The sequence below is a fragment of the Cervus elaphus genome, chromosome 10 (genome assembly GCF_910594005.1).
Source record: "Cervus elaphus chromosome 10, mCerEla1.1, whole genome shotgun sequence".
In the NCBI taxonomy this organism is placed as follows: domain Eukaryota; kingdom Metazoa; phylum Chordata; class Mammalia; order Artiodactyla; family Cervidae; genus Cervus; species Cervus elaphus.
In genome coordinates this window covers 1,682,110-1,703,279 of record NC_057824.1, presented here as the reverse complement: position 1 = coordinate 1,703,279, position 21,170 = coordinate 1,682,110, and positions in this window count along the sequence as shown.

Sequence of the window (21,170 nt, the reverse complement as noted above, 5' to 3'; positions counted from 1 at the left end):
ATCCTGGGACTCCTATCAAGTTTCACGAGGAGTCAGGCATCGTCTCCTTTGGAGGCACTGATCTCCGCGTACCTCTGGAGTTTTCAAAGGATGTGAGGCCTCCGGTCGCGATGAGGTGGGGAACTAGGTCTTTCTCTGTGGTCTCCACAGGGGATTCAGACATCCTTTCATCTTGGCAGATGCAAGACGAGCCTGCATTCAAGTCACTGCAGGGATATCCAGCCTTATTTCGCGTCAGGGCATCGCGGTCTCCATTCCACTTGAGGCCGCAAACTCAGGGTCCCTCACACATACCTAGAGCTGAAAGAAGCCTCCTCTTGAGGTGCTTGTGGTAATGTGGTATTCCTCTGGAGTCGAAGCCAGGGACTAACCTCTCATCTTGAGTTGATTTTTGGCCCACGGAGCTCTTTCGTGTTGCTACAGTGACCTCAGGATCCCTCTAGCCTTGAAACAGTGTTCTTGGGGTTTCTCTGGAGTGCCATGAAGGAAATCAAGGCTCCTTTCATGTGTGATGTGCAACACGGAATTGCTCTGCACGCAGTGCAGGGGAATCGGGCCTCATCTCGCGGTGAGGGGGAAGTCTCATGGTTTTTCTCGAGTTGCGGCGGGAACCTGGGGTATATTCTCGAGTTACGACGGGAATGGCCCTTCCATACACGTGTTTCTTCAGCCACGTCAGGACTCCTGCCTAGTTGCGAGGGACAACTCTGGATTCTCCTCGAGGCTTGGCAGGGCAATTGGGACGCCTCTCCAGCTGAGGCGGGAGACCAAGTGTCCCTTTCCAAGTGCCACAGGAATCCTGGGACTCCTATCAAGTTTCACGAGGAGTCAGGCATCTTCTCCTTGGGAGGCACTGATCTCCGCATACCTCTGGAGTTTTCAAAGGATGTGAGGCTATCGGTCACGATGAGGTGGGGAACTAAGTCTTTCTCTGTGCTTTCCACAGGGGATTCAGACATCCTTTCGTCCTGGGAGATGCAAGACGAGCCTGCATTGAAGTCACTGCAGGGATATCCGGCCTTATTTCGAGTCAGGGCATCGCGGTGTCCATTCCACTTGAGGCCGCAAACTCAGGGTCCCTCTCACATACCTAGAGCTGAGAGAAGCCTCCTCTTGAGGTGCTTGTGGTAAGGTGGTATTCCTCTGGAGACGAATCCAGGGACTAACCTCTCTTTTCGAGTTGATTTTTGGTCCACAGACTTCTTTCGTGTTGCTACAGTGACCTCAGGATCCCTCTAGCCTTGAAACAGTGTTCTTGGGGTTTCTCTGGAGTGCCATCAAGGAAATCAAGGCTCCTTTCATGTGTGATGTGCAAGACGGAATTGCTCTGCACGCAGTACAGGGGAATCGGGCCTCATCTCGCATCGAGGGGGAAGTCTCATGGTTTTTCTCGAGTTGCGGCGGGAACCTGGGATATATTCTCGAGTTACGACGGGGATGGGCCTTCCACCCACGTGTTTGTTCAGCCACGTCAGGACTCCTGCCTAGTTGCGAGGGACAACTCGGGATTCTCCTCGAGGCTTGGCAGGGCAATTGGAACGCCTCTCCAGCTGAGGCGGGAGACCAAGGGTCCCTTTCCACGTGCCACAAGAATCCTGGGACTCCTATCAAGTTTCACGAGGAGTCAGGCATCGTCTCCTTTGGAGGCACTGATCTCCGCGTACCTCTGGAGTTTTCAAAGGATGTGAGGCCTCCGGTCGCGATGAGGTGGGGAACTACGTGTTTCTCTGTGGTCTGCACAGGGGTTTCAGACATCCTTTCTTCTTGGGAGATGCAAGACGAGCCTGCATTCAAGTCACTGCAGGGATATCCGGGCTTATTTCGAGTCAGGGCATCACGGTGTCCATTCCACTTGAGGCCGCAAACTCAGGGTCCCTCTCACATACCTAGAGCTGAGAGAAGCCTCCTCTTGAGGTGCTTGTGGTAAGGTGGTATTCCTCTGGAGTCGAAGCCAGGGACTAACCTCTCATCTCGAGTTGATTTTTGGCCCACGGAGCTCTTTCGTGTTGCTACAGTGACCTCAGGATCCCTCTAGCCTTGAAACAGTGTTCTTAGGGTTTCTCTGGAGTGCCATCAAGGAAATCAAGGCTCCTTTCATGTGTGATGTGCAACACGGAATTGCTCTGCACGCAGTGCAGGGGAATCGGGCCTCATCTCGCGGCGAGGGGGAAGTCTCATGGTTTTTCTCGAGTTGCGGCGGGAACCTGGGTTATATTCTCGAATTACGACGGGGATGGCCCTTCCACCCACGTGTTTGTTCAGCGACGTCAGGACTCCTGCCTAGTTGCGAGGGTCAACACTGGATTCTCCTCGAGGCTTGGCAGGGCAATTGGGACGCCTCTCCAGCTGAGACGGGAGACCAAGTGTCCCTTTCCAAGTGCCACAGGAATCCTGGGACTCCTATCAAGATTCACGAGGAGTCAGGCATCGTCTCCTTTGGAGGCACTGATTTCCGCGTACCTCTGGAGTTTTCAAAGGATGTGAGGCTATCGGTCGCGATGAGGTGGGGAACTAAGTCTTTCTCTGTGCTTTCCACAGGGGATTCAGACATCCTTTCGTCCTGGGAGATGCAAGACGAGCCTGCATTGAAGTCACTGCAGGGATATCCGGCCTTATTTCGAGTCAGGGCATCGCGGTGTCCATTCCACTTGAGGCCGCAAACTCAGGGTCCCTCTCACATACCTAGAGCTGAGAGAAGCCTCCTCTTGAGGTGCTTGTGGTAAGGTGGTATTCCTCTGGAGACGAATCCAGGGACTAACCTCTCTTTTCGAGTTGATTTTTGGTCCACAGTGTTCTTTTGTGTTGCTACAGTGACCTCAGGATCCCTCTATCTTTGAAACAGTGTTCTTGGGGTTTCTCTGGAGTGCCATCAAGGAAATCAAGGCTCCTTTCATGTGTGATGTGCAACACGGAATTGCTCTGCACGCAGTGCAGGGGAATCGGGCCTCATCTCGCGGCGAGGGGGAAGTCTCATGGTTTTTCTCGAGTTGCGGCGGGAACCTGGGGTATATTCTCGAGTTACGACGGGGATGGCCCTTCCACCCACGTGTTTCTTCAGCGACGTCAGGACTCCTGCCTAGTTGCGAGGGACAACTCTGGATTCTCCTCGAGGCTTGGCAGGGCAATTGGGACGCCTCTCCAGCTGAGGCGGGAGACCAAGTGTCCCTTTCCAAGTGCCACAGGAATCCTGGGTCTCCTATCCAGTTTCACGAGGAGTCAGGCATCGTCTCCTTTGGAGGCACTGATCTCCGCGTACCTCTGGAGTTTTCAAAGGATGTGAGGCTATCGGTCGCGATGAGGTGGGGAACTAAGTCTTTCTCTGTGCTTTCCACAGGGGATTCAGACATCCTTTCGTCCTGGGAGATGCAAGACGAGCCTGCATTGAAGTCACTGCAGGGATATCCGGCCTTATTTCGAGTCAGGGCATCGCGGTGTCCATTCCACTTGAGGCCGCAAACTCAGGGTCCCTCTCACATACCTAGAGCTGAGAGAAGCCTCCTCTTGAGGTGCTTGTGGTAAGGTGGTATTCCTCTGGAGACGAATCCAGGGACTAACCTCTCTTTTCGAGTTGATTTTTGGTCCACAGAGTTCTTTCGTGTTGCTACAGTGACCTCAGGATCCCTCTATCCTTGAAACAGTGTTCTTGGGGTTTCTCTGGAGTGCCATCAAGGAAATCAAGGCTCCTTTCATGTGTGATGTGCAAGACAGAATTGCTCTGCACGCAGTACAGGGGAATCGGGCCTCATCTCGCATCGAGGGAGAAGTCTCATGGTTTTTCTCGAGTTGCGGCGGGAACCTGGGGTATATTCTCGAGTTACGACGGGAATGGCCCTTCCCGTCAGGACTCCTGCCTAGTTGCGAGGGACAACTCGGGATTCTCCTCGAGGCTTGGCAGGGCAATTGGAACGCCTCTCCAGCTGAGGCGGGAGACCAAGGGTCCCTTTCCACGTGCCACAAGAATCCTGGGACTCCTATCAAGTTTCACGAGGAGTCAGGCATCGTCTCCTTTGGAGGCACTGATCTCCGCGTACCTCTGGAGTTTTCAAAGGATTTGAGGCCTCCTGTCGCGATGAGGTGGGGAACTAGGTCTTTCTCTGTGGTCTCCACAGGGGATTCAGACACCCTTTCGTCTTGGGAGATGCAAGACGAGCCTGCATTCCAGTCACTGCAGGGATATCCGGCCTTATTTCGAGTCAGGGCATCGCGGTGTCCATTCCACTTGAGGCCGCAAACTCAGGGTCCCTCTCACATACCTAGAGCTGAGAGAAGCCTCCTCTTGAGGTGCTTGTGGTAAGGTGGTATTCCTCTGGAGTCGAAGCCAGGGACTAACCTCTCATCTCGAGTTGATTTTTGGTCCACGGAGCTCTTTCGTGTTGCTACAGTGACCTCACGATCCCTCTAGCCTTGAAACAGTGTTCATGGGGTTTCTCTGGAGTGCCATGAAGGAAATCAAGTCTCCTTTCATGTGTGATGTGCAACACAGAATTCCTCTGCACGCAGTGCAGGGGAATCGGGCCTCATCTCGCGGCGAGGGGGAAGTCTCATGGTTTTTCTCGAGTTGCGGTGGGAACCTGGGGTATATTCTCGAGTTACCACGGGGATGGCCCTTCCACACACGTGTTTGTTCAGCCACGTCAGGACTCTTGCCTAGTTGCGAGACACAACTCGGGATTCTCCTCGAGGCTTGGCAAGGCAATTGGGACGCCTCTCCAGCTGAGGCGGGAGACCAAGGGTCCCTTTCCACGTGCCACAGGAATCCTGGGACTCCTATCAAGTTTCACGAGGAGTCAGGCATCATCTCCTTTGGAGGCACTGATCTCCGCGTACCTCTGGAGTTTTCAAAGGATGTGAGGCCTCCGGTCGCGATGAGGTGGGGAACTAGGTCTTTCTCTGTGGTCTCCACAGGGGATTCAGACATCCTTTCATCTTGGGAGATGCAAGACGAGCCTGCATTGAAGTCACTGCAGGGATATCCGGCCTTATTTCGCGTCAGGGCATCGCGGTGTCCATTCCACTTGAGGCCGCAAACTCAGGGTCCCTCTCACATACCTAGAGCTGAGAGAAGCCTCCTCTTGAGGTGCTTGTGGTAAGGTGGTATTCCTCTGGAGTCGAAGCCAGGGACTAACCTCTCATCTCGAGTTGATTTTTGGCCCACGGAGCTCTTTCGTGTTGCTACAGTGACCTCAGGATCCCTCTAGCCTTGAAACAGTGTTCTTGGGGTTTCTCTGGAGTGCCATCAAGGAAATCAAGTCTCCTTTCATGTGTGATGTGCAACACGGAATTGCTCTCCACGCAGTGCAGGGGAATCGGGCCTCATCTCGCGGCGAGGGGGAAGTCTCATGGTTTTTCTCGAGTTGCGGCGGGAACCTGGGGTATATTCTCGAGTTACGACGGGGATGGCCCTTCCACCCACGTGTTTCTTCAGCGACGTCAGGACTCCTGCCTAGTTGCGAGGGACAACTCTGGATTCTCCTCGAGGCTTGGCAGGGCAATTGGGACGCCTCTCCAGCTGAGGTGGGAGACCAAGTGTCCCTTTCCAAGTGCCACAGGAATACTGGGACTCCTATCAAGTTTCACGAGGAGTCAGGCATCGTCTCCTTTGGAGGCACTGATCTCCGCGTACCTCTGGAGTTTTCAAAGGATGTGAGGCTATCGGTCGCGATGAGGTGGGGAACTAAGTCTTTCTCTGTGCTTTCCACAGGGGATTCAGACATCCTTTCGTCCTGGGAGATGCAAGACGAGCCTGCATTGAAGTCACTGCAGGGATATCCGGCCTTATTTCGAGTCAGGGCATCGCGGTGTCCATTCCACTTGAGGCCGCAAACTCAGGGTCCCTCTCACATACCTAGAGCTGAGAGAAGCCTCCTCTTGAGGTGCTTGTGGTAAGGTGGTATTCCTCTGGAGACGAATCCAGGGACTAACCTCTCTTTTCGAGTTGATTTTTGGTCCACAGAGTTCTTTCGTGTTGCTACAGTGACCTCAGGATCCCTCTATCCTTGAAACAGTGTTCTTGGGGTTTCTCGGGAGTGCCATCAAGGAAATCAAGGCTCCTTTCATGTGTGATGTGCAAGACGGAATTGCTCTGCACGCAGTACAGGGGAATCGGGCCTCATCTCGCATCGAGGGTGAAGTCTCATGGTTTTTCTCGAGTTGCGGCGGGAACCTGGGGTATATTCTCGAGTTACGACGGGGATGGCCCTTCCACCCACGTGTTTGTTCAGCCCGTCAGGACTCCTGCCTAGTTGCGAGGGACAACTCGGGATTCTCCTCGAGGCTTGGCAGGGCAATTGGAACGCCTCTCCAGCTGAGGCGGGAGACCAAGGGTCCCTTTCCACGTGCCACAAGAATCCTGGGACTCCTATCAAGTTTCACGAGGAGTCAGGCATCGTCTCCTTTGGAGGCACTGATCTCCGCGTACCTCTGGAGTTTTCAAAGGATGTGAGGCCTCCGGTCGCGATGAGGTGGGGAACTAGGTGTTTCTCTGTGGTCTCCACAGGGGATTCAGACATCCTTTCTTCTTGGGAGATGCAAGACGAGCCTGCATTCAAGTCACTGCAGGGATATCCGGCCTTATTTCGAGTCAGGGCATCGCGGTGTCCATTCCACTTGAGGCCGCAAACTCAGGATCCCTCTCACATACCTAGAGCTGAGAGAAGCCTCCTCTTGAGGTGCTTGTGGTAAGGTGGTATTCCTCAGGAGTCGAAGCCAGGGACTAACCTCTCATCTCGTGTTGATTCTTGGTCCACGGAGCTCTTTCGTGTTGCTACAGTTACCTCAGGATCCCTCTAGCCTTGAAACAGTGTTCTTGGGGTTTCTCTGGAGTGCCATCAAGGAAATCAAGGCTCCTTTCATGTGTGATGTGCAACACGGAATTGCTCTGCACGCAGTGCAGGGGAATCGGGCCTCATTTCGCGGCGAGGGAGAAGTCTCAGGGTTTTTCTCGAGTTGCGGCGGGAACCTGGGGTATATTCTCGATTTACGACGGGGATGGCCCTCCACCCACGTGTTTCTTCAGCGACGTCAGGACTCCTGCCTAGTTGCGAGGGACAACTCGGGATTCTCCTCGAGGCTTTGCAGGGCAATTGGGACGCCTCTCCAGCTGAGACGGGAGACCAAGGGTCCCTTTCCACGTGCCACAGGAATCCTGGGTCTCCTATCAAGTTTCACGAAGAGTCAGGCATCGTCTCCTTTGGAGGCACTGATCTCCGCATACCTCTGGAGTTTTCAAAGGATTTGAGGCCTCCTGTCGCGATGAGGTGGGGAACTAGGTCTTTCTCTGTGGTCTCCACAGGGGATTCAGACACCCTTTCGTCTTGGGAGATGCAAGACGAGCCTGCATTCCAGTCACTGCAGGGATATCCGGCCTTATTTCGCGTCAGGGCATCGCGGTGTCCATTCCACTTGAGGCCGCAAACTCAGGGTCCCTCTCACATACCTAGAGCTGAGAGAAGCCTCCTCTTGAGGTGCTTGTGGTAAGGTGGTATTCCTCTGGAGTCGAAGCCAGGGACTAACCTCTCATCTCGAGTTGATTTTTGGTCCACGGAGCTCTTTCGTTTTGCTAGAGTGACCTCAGGATCCCTCTAGCCTTGAAACAGTGTTCTTGGGGTTTCTCTGGAGTGCCATCAAGGAAATCAAGGCTCCTTTCATGTGTGATGTGCAACACAGAATTGCTCTGCACGCAGTGCAGGGGAATCGGGCCTCATCTCGCGGCGAGGGGGAAGTCTCATGGTTTTTCTCGAGTTGCTGCGGGAACCTGGGGTATATTCTCGAGTTACCACGGGGATGGCCCTTCCACACACATGTTTGTTCAGCCACGTCAGGACTCTTGCCTAGTTGCGAGACACAACTCGGGATTCTCCTCGAGGCTTGGCAAGGCAATTGGGACGCCTCTCCAGCTGAGGCGGGAGACCAAGTGTCCCTTTCCACGTGCCACAGGAATCCTGGGACTCTTATCAAGTTTCACGAGGAGTCAGGCATCATCTCCTTTGGAGGCACTGATCTCCGCGTACCTCTGGAGTTTTCAAAGGATGTGAGGCCTCCGGTCGCGATGAGGTGGGGAACTAGGTCTTTCTCTGTGGTCTCCACAGGGGATTCAGACACCCTTTCGTCGTGGGAGATGCAAGACGAGCCTGCATTCAAGTCACTGCAGGGATATCCAGCCTTATTTCGCGTCAGGGCATCGCGGTGTCCATTCCACTTGAGGCCGCAAACTCAGGGTCCCTCTCACAAACCTAGAGCTGAGAGAAGCCTCCTCTTGAGGTGCTTGTGGTAAGGTGGTATTCCTCTGGAGTCGAAGCCAGGGACTAACCTCTCATCTCGAGTTGATTTTTGGCCCACGGAGCTCTTTCGTGTTGCTACAGTGACCTCAGGATCCCTCTAGCCTTGAAACAGTGTTCTTGGGGTTTCTCTGGAGTGCCATCAAGGAAATCAAGGCTCCTTTCATGTGTGATGTGCAACACGGAATTGCTCTGCACGCAGTGCAGGGGAATCGGGCCTCATCTCGCGGCGAGGGGGAAGTCTCATGGTTTTTCTCGAGTTGTGGCGGGAACCTGGGGTATATTCTCGAGTTACGACGGGGATGGCCCTTCCTCCCACGTGTTTGTTCAGCCACGTCAGGACTCCTGCCTAGTTGCGAGGGACAACTCGGGATTCTCCTCGAGGCTTGGCAGGGCAATTGGAACGCCTCTCCAGCTGAGGCGGGAGACCAAGGGTCCCTTTCCACGTGCCACAAGAATCCTGGGACTCCTATCAAGTTTCACGAGGAGTCAGGCATCGTCTCCTTTGGAGGCACTGATCTCCGCGTACCTCTGGAGTCTTCAAAGGATGTGAGGCCTCCGGTCGCGATGAGGTGGGGAACTAGGTCTTTCTCTGTGGTCTCCACAGGGGATTCAGACATCCTTTCTTCTTGGGAGATGCAAGACGAGCCTGCATTCAAGTCACTGCAGGGATATCCGGCCTTATTTCGAGTCAGGGCATCGCAGTGTCCATTCCACTTGAGGCCGCAAACTCAGGATCCCTTTCACATACCTAGAGCTGAGAGAAGCCTCCTCTTGAGGTGCTTGTGGTAAGGTGGTATTCCTCAGGAGTCGAAGCCAGGGACTAACCTCTCATCTCGTGTTGATTCTTGGTCCACGGAGCTCTTTCGTGTTGCTACAGTGACCTCAGGATCCCTCTAGCCTTGAAACAGTGTTCTTGGGGTTTCTCTGGAGTGCCATCAAGGAAATCAAGGCTCCTTTCATGTGTGATGTGCAACACGGAATTGCTCTGCACGCAGTGAAGGGGAATCGGGCCTCATCTTGCGGCGAGGGGGAAGTCTCATGGTTTTTCTCGAGTTGCGGCGGGAACCTGGGGTATATTCTCGAGTTACGACGGGGATGGCCCTTCCACACACGTGTGTGTTCAGCCATGTCAGGACTCCTGCCTAGTTGCGAGGGACAACTCGGGATTCTCCTCGAGGCTTTGCAGGGCAATTGGAACGCCTCTCCAGCTGAGACGGGAGACCAAGGGTCCCTTTCCACGTGCCACAGGAATCCTGGGTCTCCTATCAAGTTTCACGAGGAGTCAGGCATCGTTTCCTTTGGAGGCACTGATCTCCGCATACCTCTGGAGTTTTCAAAGGATTTGAGGCCTCCTGTCGCGATGAGGTGGGGAACTAGGTCTTTCTCTGTGGTCTCCACAGGGGATTCAGACATCCTTTCTTCTTGGGAGATGCAAGACGAGCCTGCATTCAAGTCACTGCAGGGATATCCGGCCTTATTTCGAGTCAGGGCATCGCGGTGTCCATTCCACTTGAGGCCGCAAACTCAGGGTCCCTCTCACATACCTAGAGCTGAGAGAAGCCTCCTCTTGAGGTGCTTGTGGTAAGGTGGTATTCCTCTGGAGTCGAAGCCAGGGACTAACCTCTCATCTCGAGTTGATTTTTGGCCCACGGAGCTCTTTCGTGTTGCTACAGTGACCTCAGGATCCCTCTATCCTTGAAACAGTGTTCTTGGGGTTTCTCTGGAGTGCCATGAAGGAAATCAAGGCTCCTTTCATATGTGATGTGCAAGACGGAATTGCTCTGCACGCAGTGCAGGGGAATCGGGCCTCATCTCGCGGCGAGGGGGAAGTCTCATGGTTTTTCTCGAGTTGCGGCGGGAACCTGGGGTATATTCTCGAGTTACGACGGGGATGGCCCTTCCACACACGTGTTTGTTCAGCCACGTCAGGAGTCTTGCCTAGTTGCGAGACACAACTCGGGATTCTCCTCGAGGCTTGGCAAGGCCATTGGGACGCCTTTCCTGCTGAGGCGGGAGACCAAGTGTCCCTTTCGACGTGCCACAGGAATCCTGGGACTCCTATCAAGTTTCACGAGGAGTCAGGCATCGTCTCCTTTGGAGGCACTGATCTCCGCGTACCTCTGGAGTTTTCAAAGGATGTGAGGCCTCCGGTCGCGATGAGGTGGGGAACTAGGTCTTTCTCTGTGGTATCCACAGGGGATTCAGACATCCTTTCGTCCTGGGAGATGCAAGACGAGCCTGCATTCAAGTCACTGCAGGGATATCCGGCCTTATTTCGCGTCAGGGCATCGCGGTGTCCATTCCACTTGAGGCCGCAAACTCAGGGTCCCTCTCACATACCTAGAGCTGAGAGAAGCCTCCTCTTGAGGTGCTTGTGGTAAGGTGGTATTCCTCTGGAGTCGAAGCCAGGGACTAACCTCTCATCTCGAGTTGATTTTTGGCCCACGGAGCTCTTTCGTGTTGCTACAGTGACCTCAGGATCCCTCTCGCCTTGAAACAGTGTTCTTGGGGTTTCTCTGGAGTGCCATCAAGGAAATCAAGGCTCCTTTCATGTGTGATGTGCAACACGGAATTGCTCTGCACGCAGTGCAGGGGAATCGGGCCTCATCTCGCGGCGAGGGGGAAGTCTCATGGTTTCTCTCGAGTTGCGGCGGGAACCTGGGGTATATTCTCGAGTTACGACGGGGATGGCCCTTCCACCCACGTGTTTCTTCAGCGACGTCAGGACTCCTGCCTAGTTGCGAGGGACAACTCTGGATTCTCCTCGAGGCTTGGCAGGGCAATTGGGACGCCTCTCCAGCTGAGGCGGGAGACCAAGGGTCCCTTTCCAAGTGCCACAGGAATCCTGGGACTCCTATCAAGTTTCACGAGGAGTCAGGCATCGTCTCCTTTGGAGGCACTGATCTCCGCGTACCTCTGGAGTTTTCAAAGGATGTGAGGCTATCGGTCGCGATGAGGTGGGGAACTAAGTCTTTCTCTGTGCTTTCCACAGGGGATTCAGACATCCTTTTGTCCTGGGAGATGCAAGACGAGCCTGCATTGAAGTCACTGCAGGGATATCCGGCCTTATTTCGAGTCAGGGCATCACGGTGTCCATTCCACTTGAGGCCGCAAACTCAGGGTCCCTCTCACATACCTAGAGCTGAGAGAAGCCTCCTCTTGAGGTGCTTGTGGTAAGGTGGTATTCCTCTGGAGACGAATCCAGGGACTAACCTCTCTTTTCGAGTTGATTTCTGGTCCACAGAGTTCTTTCGTGTTGCTACAGTGACCTCAGGATCCCTCTATCCTTGAAACAGTGTTCTGGGGGTTTCTCTGGAGTGCCATCAAGGAAATCAAGGCTCCTTTCATGTGTGATGTGCAACACGGAATTGCTCTGCACGCAGTACAGGGGAATCGGGCCTCATCTCGCATCGAGGGGGAAGTCTCATGGTTTTTCTCGAGTTGCGGCGGGAACCTGGGGTATATTCTCGAGTTACGACGGGGATGGCCCTTCCACCCACGTGTTTGTTCAGCCACGTCAGGACTCCTGCCTAGTTGCGAGGGACAACTCGGGATTCTCCTCGAGGCTTGGCAGGGCAATTGGAACACCTCTCCAGCTGAGGCGGGAGACCAAGTGTCCCTTTCCACGTGCCACAAGAATCCTGGGACTCCTATCAAGTTTCACGAGGAGTTAGGCATCGTCTCCTTTGGAGGCACTGATCTCCGCGTACCTCTGGAGTTTTCAAAGGATGTGAGGCCTCCGGTCGCGATGAGGTGGGGAACTAGGTCTTTCTCTGTGGTCTCCACAGGGGATTCAGACATCCTTTCTTCTTGGGAGATGCAAGACGAGCCTGCATTCCAGTCACTGCAGGGATATCCGGCCTTATTTCGAGTCAGGGCATCGCGGTGTCCATTCCACTTGAGGCCGCAAACTCAGGGTCCCTCTCACATACCTAGAGCTGAGAGAAGCCTCCTCTTGAGGTGCTTGTGGTAAGGTGGTATTCCTCTGGAGTCGAAGCCAGGGACTAACCTCTCATCTCGAGTTGATTTTTGGCCCACGGAGCTCTTTCGTGTTGCTACAGTGACCTCAGGATCCCTCTAGCCTTGAAACAGTGTTCTTGGGGTTTCTCTGGAGTGCCATCAAGGAAATCAAGGCTCCTTTCATGTGTGATGTGCAACACGGAATTGCTCTGCACGCAGTGCAGGGGAATCGGGCCTCATCTCGCGGCGAGGGGGAAGTCTCATGGTTTTTCTCGAGTTGCGGCGGGAACATGGGGTATATTCTCGAGTTACGACGGGGATGGCCCTTCCACCCACGTGTTTCTTCAGCGACGTCAGGACTCCTGCCTAGTTGCGAGGGACAACTCTGGATTCTCCTCGAGGCTTGGCAGGGCAATTGGGACGCCTCTCCAGCTGAGACGGGAGACCAAGTGTCCCTTTCCAAGTGCCACAGGAATCCTGGGACTCCTATCAAGTTTCACGAGGAGTCAGGCATCGTCTTCTTTGGAGGCACTGATCTCCGCGTACCTCTGGAGTTTTCAAAGGATGTGAGGCCTCCGGTCGCGATGAGGTGGGGAACTAAGTCTTTCTCTGTGCTTTCCACAGGGGATTCAGACATCCTTTCGTCCTGGGAGATGCAAGACGAGCCTGCATTGAAGTCACTGCAGGGATATCCGGCCTTATTTCGAGTCAGGGCATCGCGGTGTCCATTCCACTTGAGGCCGCAAACTCAGGGTCCCTCTCACATACCTAGAGCTGAGAGAAGCCTCCTCTTGAGGTGCTTGTGGTAAGGTGGTATTCCTCTGGAGACGAATCCAGGGACTAACCTCTCTTTTCGAGTTGATTTTTGGTCCACAGAGTTCTTTCGTTTTGCTACAGTGACCTCAGGATCCCTCTAGCCTTGAAACAGTGTTCTTGGGGTTTCTCTGGAGTGCCATGAAGGAAATCAAGGCTCCTTTCATGTGTGATGTGCAAGACGGAATTGCTCTACACGTAGTGCAGGGGAATCGGGCCTCATCTCCCGGCGAGGGGGAAGTCTCATGGTTTTTCTCGAGTTGCGGCGGGAACCTGGGGTATATTCTCGAGTTACGACGGGGATGGCCCTTCCACACACGTGTGTGTTCAGCCATGTCAGGACTCCTGCCTAGTTGCGAGGGATAACTCTGGATTCTCCTCGAGGCTTTGCAGGGCAATTGGGACGCCCCTCCAGCTGAGACGGGAGACCAAGTGTCCCTTTCCAAGTGCCACAGGAATCCTGGGTCTCCTATCAAGTTTCACGAGGAGTCAGGCATCGTCTCCTTTGGAGGCACTGATCTCCGCATACCTCTGGAATTTTCAAAGCATTTGAGGCCTCCTGTCGCGATGAGGTGGGGAACTAGGTCTTTCTCTGTGGTCTCCACAGGGGATTCAGACACCCTTTCGTCTTGGGAGATGCAAGACGAGCCTGCATTCCAGTCACTGCAGGGATATCCGGCCTTATTTCGAGTCAGGGCATCGCGGTGTCCATTCCACTTGAGGCCGCAAACTCATGGTCCCTCTCACATACCTAAAGCTGAGAGAAGCCTCCTCTTGAGGTGCTTGTGGTAAGGTGGTATTCCTCAGGAGTCGAAGCCAGGGACTAACCTCTCATCTCGTGTTGATTCTTGGTCCACGGAGCTCTTTCGTGTTGCTACAGTGACCTCAGGATCCCTCTAGCCTTGAAACAGTGTTCTTGGGGTTTCTCTGGAGTGCCATCAAGGAAATCAAGGCTCCTTTCATGTGTGATGTGCAAGACGGAATTGCTCTGCACGCAGTGCAGGGGAATCGGGCCTCATCTCGCGGAGAGGGGGAAGTCTCATGGTTTTTCTCGAGTTGCGGCGGGAACCTGGGGTATATTCTCAAGTTACGACGGGGATGGCCCTTCCACCCACGTGTTTCTTCAGCCACGTCAGGACTCCTGCCTAGTTGCGAGGGACAACTCTGGATTCTCCTCGAGGCTTGGCAGGGCAATTGGGACGCCTCTCCAGCTGAGGCGGGAGACCAAGGGTCCCTTTCCAAGTGCCACAGGAATCCTGGGACTCCTATCAAGTTTCACGAGGAGTCAGGCATCGTCTCCTTTGGAGGCACTGATCTCCGCGTACCTCTGGAGTTTTCAAAGGATGTGAGGCTATCGGTCGCGATGATGTGGGGAACTAAGTCTTTCTCTGTGCTTTCCACAGGGGATTCAGACATCCTTTCGTCCTGGGAGATGCAAGACGAGCCTGCATTGAAGTCACTGCAGGGATATCCGGCCTTATTTCGAATCAGGGCATCGCGGTGTCCATTCCACTTGAGGCCGCAAACTCAGGGTCCCTCTCACATACCTAGAGCTGAGAGAAGCCTCCTCTTGAGGTGCTTGTGGTAAGGTGGTATTCCTCTGGAGACGAATCCAGGGACTAACCTCTCTTTTCGAGTTGATTTTTGGTCCACAGAGTTCTTTCGTTTTGCTACAGTGACCTCAGGATCCCTCTATCCTTGAAACAGTGTTCTTGGGGTTTCTCTGGAGTGCCATGAAGGAAATCAAGGCTCCTTTCATGTGTGATGTGCAAGACGGAATTGCTCTACACGTAGTGCAGGGGAATCGGGCCTCATCTCCCGGCGAGGGGGAAGTCTCATGGTTTTTCTCGAGTTGCGGCGGGAACCTGGGGTATATTCTCGAGTTACGACGGGGATGGCCCTTCCACACACGTGTGTGTTCAGCCATGTCAGGACTCCTGCCTAGTTGCGAGGGATAACTCTGGATTCTCCTCGAGGCTTTGCAGGGCAATTGGGACGCCCCTCCAGCTGAGACGGGAGACCAAGTGTCCCTTTCCAAGTGCCACAGGAATCCTGGGTCTCCTATCAAGTTTCACGAGGAGTCAGGCATCGTCTCCTTTGGAGGCACTGATCTCCGCATACCTCTGGAATTTTCAAAGCATTTGAGGCCTCCTGTCGCGATGAGGTGGGGAACTAGGTCTTTCTCTGTGGTCTCCACAGGGGATTCAGACACCCTTTCGTCTTGGGAGATGCAAGACGAGCCTGCATTCCAGTCACTGCAGGGATATCCGGCCTTATTTCGAGTCAGGGCATCGCGGTGTCCATTCCACTTGAGGCCGCAAACTCATGGTCCCTCTCACATACCTAGAGCTGAGAGAAGCCTCCTCTTGAGGTGCTTGTGGTAAGGTGGTATTCCTCAGGAGTCGAAGCCAGGGACTAACCTCTCATCTCGAGTTGATTTTTGGCCCACGGAGCTCTTTCGTGTTGCTACAGTGACCTCAGGATCCCTCTAGCCTTGAAACAGTGTTCTTGGGGTTTCTCTGGAGTGCCATCAAGGAAATCAAGGCTCCTTTCATGTGTGATGTGCAAGACGGAATTGCTCTGCACGCAGTGCAGGGGAATCGGGCCTCATCTCGCGGAGAGGGGGAAGTCTCATGGTTTTTATCGAGTTGCGGCGGGAACCTGGGGTATATTCTCAAGTTACGACGGGGATGGCCCTTCCACCCACGTGTTTCTTCAGCCACATCAGGACTCCTGCCTAGTTGCGAGGGACAACTCTGGATTCTCCTCGAGGCTTGGCAGGGCAATTGGGACGCCTCTCCAGCTGAGGCGGGAGACCAAGTGTCCCTTTCCAAGTGCCACAGGAATCCTGGGACTCCTATCAAGTTTCACGAGGAGTCAGGCATCGTCTCCTTTGGAGGCACTGATCTCCGCGTACCTCTGGAGTTTTCAAAGGATGTGAGGCTATCGGTCGCGATGAGGTGGGGAACTAAGTCTTTCTCTGTGCTTTCCACAGGGGATTCAGACATCCTTTCGTCCTGGGAGATGCAAGACGAGCCTGCATTGAAGTCACTGCAGGGATATCCGGCCTTATTTCGAGTCAGGGCATCGCGGTGTCCATTCCACTTGAGGCCGCAAACTCAGGGTCCCTCTCACATACCTAGAGCTGAGAGAAGCCTCCTCTTGAGGTGCTTGTGGTAAGGTGGTATTCCTCTGGAGACGAATCCAGGGACTAACCTCTCTTTTCGAGTAGATTTTTGGTCCACAGAGTTCTTTCGTGTTGCTACAGTGACCTCAGGATCCCTCTATCCTTGAAACAGTGTTCTTTGGGATTCTCTGGAGTGCCATCAAGGAAATCAAGGCTCCTTTCATGTGTGATGTGCAAGACGGAATTGCTCTGCACGCAGTACAGGGGAATCGGGCCTCATCTCGCATCGAGGGGGAAGTCTCATGGTTTTTCTCGAGTTGCGGCGGGAACCTGGGGTATATTCTCGAGTTACGACGGGGATGGCCCTTCCACACACGTGTGTGTTCAGCCACGTCAGGACTCTTGCCTAGTTGCGAGACACAACTCGGGATTCTCCTCGAGGCTTGGCAAGGCAATTGGGACGCCTCTCCAGCTGAGGCGGGAGACCAAGTGTCCCTTTCCACGTGCCACTGGAATCCTGGGACTCCTATCAAGTTTCACGAGGAGTCAGGCATCGTCTCCTTTGGAGGCACTGATCTCCGCGTACCTCTGGAATTTTCAAAGGATGTGAGGCCTCCGGTCGCGATGAGGTGGGGAACTAGGTCTTTCTCTGTGGTCTCCACAGGGGATTCAGACACCCTTTCGTCTTGGGAGATGCAAGACGAGCCTGCATTCAAGTCACTGCCGGGATATCCGGCCTTATTTCGAGTCAGGGCATCGCGGTGTCCATTCCACTTGAGGCCGCAAACTCAGGGTCCCTCTCACATACCTAGAGCTGAGAGAAGCCTCCTCTTGAGGTGCTTGTGGTAAGGTGGTATTCCTCTGGAGTCGAAGCCAGGGACTAACCTCTCATCTCGAGTTGATTTTTGGTCCACGGAGCTCTTTCGTGTTGCTACAGTGACCTCAGGATCCCTCTAGCCTTGAAACAGTGTTCTTGGGGTTTCTCTGGAGTGCCATCAAGGAAATCAAGGCTCCTTTCATGTGTGATGTGCAACACGGAATTGCTCTGCACGCAGTGCAGGGGAATCGGGCCTCATCTCGCGGCGAGGGGGAAGTCTCATGGTTTTTCTCGAGTTGCGGTGGGAACCTGGGGTATATTCTCGAGTTACGACGGGGATGGCCCTTCCACACACGTGTTTGTTCAGCCACGTCAGGACTCTTGCCTAGTTGCGAGACACAACTCGGGATTCTCCTCGAGGCTTGGCAAGGCAATTGGGACGCCTCTCCAGCTGAGGCGGGAGACCAAGGGTCCCTTTCCACGTGCCACAGGAATCCTGGGACTCCTATCAAGTTTCACGAGGAGTCAGGCATCGTCTCCTTTAGAGGCACTGATCTCCGCGTACCTCTGGAGTTTTCAAAGGATGTGAGGCCTCCGGTCGCGATGAGGTGGGGAACTAAGTCTTTCTCTGTGGTCTCCACAGGGGATTCAGACATCCTTTCTTCTTGGGAGATGCAAGACGAGCCTGCATTCAAGTCACTGCAGGGATATCCGGCCTTATTTCGAGTCAGGGCATCGCGGTGTCCATTCCACTTGAGGCCGCAAACTCAGGGTCCCTCTCACATACCTAGAGCTGAGAGAAGCCTCCTCTTGAGGTGCTTGTGGTAAGTTGGTATTCCTCTGGAGTCGAAGCCAGGGACTAACCTCTCATCTCGAGTTGATTTTTGGCCCACGGAGCTCTTTCGTGTTGCTACAGTGACCTCAGGATCCCTCTATCCTTGAAACAGTGTTCTTGGGGTTTCTCTGGAGTGCCATGAAGGAAATCAAGGCTCCTTTCATATGTGATGTGCAAGACGGAATTGCTCTGCACGCAGTGCAGGGGAATCGGGCCTCATCTCGCGGCGAGGGGGAAGTCTCATGGTTTCTCTCGAGTTGCGGCGGGAACCTGGGGTATATTCTCGAGTTACGACGGGGATGGCCCTTCCACACACGTGTTTGTTCAGCCACGTCAGGACTCCTGCCTAGTTGCGAGGGACAACTCGGGATTCTCCTCGAGGCTTGGCAGGGCAATTGGAACACCTCTCCAGCTGAGGCGGCAGACCAAGTGTCCCTTTCCACGTGCCACAAGAATCCTGGGACTCCTATCAAGTTTCACGAGGAGTTAGGCATCGTCTCCTTTGGAGGCACTGATCTCCGCGTACCTCTGGAGTTTTCAAAGGATGTGAGGCCTCCGGTCGCGATGAGGTGGGGAACTAGGTCTTTCTCTGTGGTCTCCACAGGGGATTCAGACATCCTTTCTTATTGGGAGATGCAAGACGAGCCTGCATTCAAGTCACTGCAGGGATATCCGGCCTTATTTCGAGTCAGGGCATCGCGGTGTCCATTCCACTTGAGGCCGCAAACTCAGGGTCCCTCTCACATACCTAGAGCTGAGAGAAGCCTCCTCTTGAGGTGCTTGTGGTAAGGTGGTATTCCTCTGGAGTCGAAGCCAGGGACTAACCTCTCATCTCGAGTTGATTTTTGGCCCAAGGAGCTCTTTCGTGTTGCTACAGTGACCTCAGGATCCCTCTAGCCTTGAAACAGTGTTCTTGGGGTTTCTCTGGAGTGCCATGAAGGAAATCAAGGCTCCTTTCATATGTGATGTGCAAGACGGAATTGCTCTGCACGCAGTGCAGGGGAATCGGGCCTCATCTCGCGGCGAGGGGGAAGTCTCATGGTTTTTCTCGAGTTGCGGCGGGAACCTGGGGTATATTCTCGAGTTACGACGGGGATGGCCCTTCCACACACGTGTTTGTTCAGCCACGTCAGGAGTCTTGCCTAGTTGCGAGACACAACTCGGGATTCTCCTCGAGGCTTGGCAAGGCCATTGGGACGCCTTTCCAGCTGAAGTGGGAGACCAAGTGTCCCTTTCGACGTGCCACAGGAATCCTGGGACTCCTATCAAGTTTCACGAGGAGTCAGGCATCGTCTCCTTTGGAGGCACTGATCTCCGCGTACCTCTGGAGTTTTCAAAGGATGTGAGGCCTCCGGTCGCGATGAGGTGGGGAACTAGGTCTTTCTCTGTGGTCTCCACAGGGGATTCAGACATCCTTTCATCTTGGGAGATGCAAGACGAGCCTGCATTCAAGTCACTGCAGGGATATCCGGCCTTATTTCGCGTCAGGGCATCGCGGTGTCCATTCCACTTGAGGCCGCAAACTCAGGGTCCCTCTCACATACCTAGAGCTGAGAGAAGCCTCCTCTTGAGGTGCTTGTGGTAAGGTGGTATTCCTCTGGAGTCGAAGCCAGGGACTAACCTCTCATCTCGAGTTGATTTTTGGCCCACGGAGCTCTTTCGTGTTGCTACAGTGACCTCAGGATCCCTCTCGCCTTGAAACAGTGTTCTTGGGGTTTCTCTGGAGTGCCATCAAGGAAATCAAGGCTCCTTTCATGTGTGATGTGCAACACGGAATTGCTCTGCACGCAGTGCAGGGGAATCGGGCCTCATCTCGCTGCGAGGGGGAAGTCTCATGGTTTCTCTCGAGTTGCGGCGGGAACCTGGGGTATATTCTCGAGTTACGACGGGGATGGCCCTTCCACCCACGTGTTTCTTCAGCGACGTCAGGACTCCTGCCTAGTTGCGAGGGACAACTCTGGATTCTCCTCGAGGATTGGCAGGGCAATTGGGACGCCTCTCCAGCTGAGGCGGGAGACCAAGGGTCCCTTTCCAAGTGCCACAGGAATCCTGGGACTCCTATCAAGTTTCACGAGGAGTCAGGCATCGTCTCCTTTGGAGGCACTGATCTCCGCGTACCTCTGGAGTTTTCAAAGGATGTGAGGCTATCGGTCGCGATGAGGTGGGGAACTAAGTCTTTCTCTGTGCTTTCCACAGGGGATTCAGACATCCTTTTGTCCTGGGAGATGCAAGACGAGCCTGCATTGAAGTCACTGCAGGGATATCCGGCCTTATTTCGATTCAGGGCATCGCGGTGTCCATTCCACTTGAGGCCGCAAACTCAGGGTCCCTCTCACATACCTAGAGCTGAGAGAAGCCTCCTCTTGAGGTGCTTGTGGTAAGGTGGTATTCCTCTGGAGACGAATCCAGGGACTAACCTCTCTTTTCGAGTTGATTTCTGGTCCACAGAGTTCTTTCGTGTTGCTACAGTGACCTCAGGATCCCTCTATCCTCTAAACAGTGTTCTGGGGGTTTCTCTGGAGTGCCATCAAGGAAATCAAGGCTCCTTTCATGTGTGATGTGCAAGACGGAATTGCTCTGCACGCAGTACAGGGGAATCGGGCCTCATCTCGCATCGAGGGGGAAGTCTCATGGTTTTTCTCGAGTTGCGGCGGGAACCTGGGGTATATTCTCGAGTTACGACGGGGATGGCCCTTCCACCCACGTGTTTGTTCAGCCACGTCAGGACTCCTGCCTAGTTGCGAGGGACAACTCTGGATTCTCCTCGAGGCTAGGCAGGGCAATTGGAACGCCTCTCCAGCTGAGGCGGGAGACCAAGGGTCCCTTTCCACGTGCCACAAGAATCCTGGGACTCCTATCAAGTTTCACGAGGAGTCAGGCATCGTCTCCTTTGGAGGCACTGATCTCCGCGTACCTCTGGAGTTTTCAAAGGATGTGAGGCCTCCGGTCGCGATGAGGTGGGGAACTGGGTGTTTCTCTGTGGTCTCCACAGGGGATTCAGACATCCTTTCTTCTTGGGAGATGCAAGACGAGCCTGCATTCAAGTCTTGCAGGGATATCCGGCCTTATTTCGAGTCAGGGCATCGCGGTGTCCATTCCACTTGAGGCCGCAAACTCAGGATCCCTCTCACATACCTAGAGCTGAGAGAAGCCTCCTCTTGAGGTGCTTGTGGTAAGGTGGTATTCCTCAGGAGTCGAAGCCAGGGACTAACCTCTCATCTCGTGTTGATTCTTGGTCCACGGAGCTCTTTCGTGTTGCTACAGTGACCTCAGGATCCCTCTAGCCTTGAAACAGTGTTCTTGGGGTTTCTCTGGAGTGCCATCAAGGAAATCAAGGCT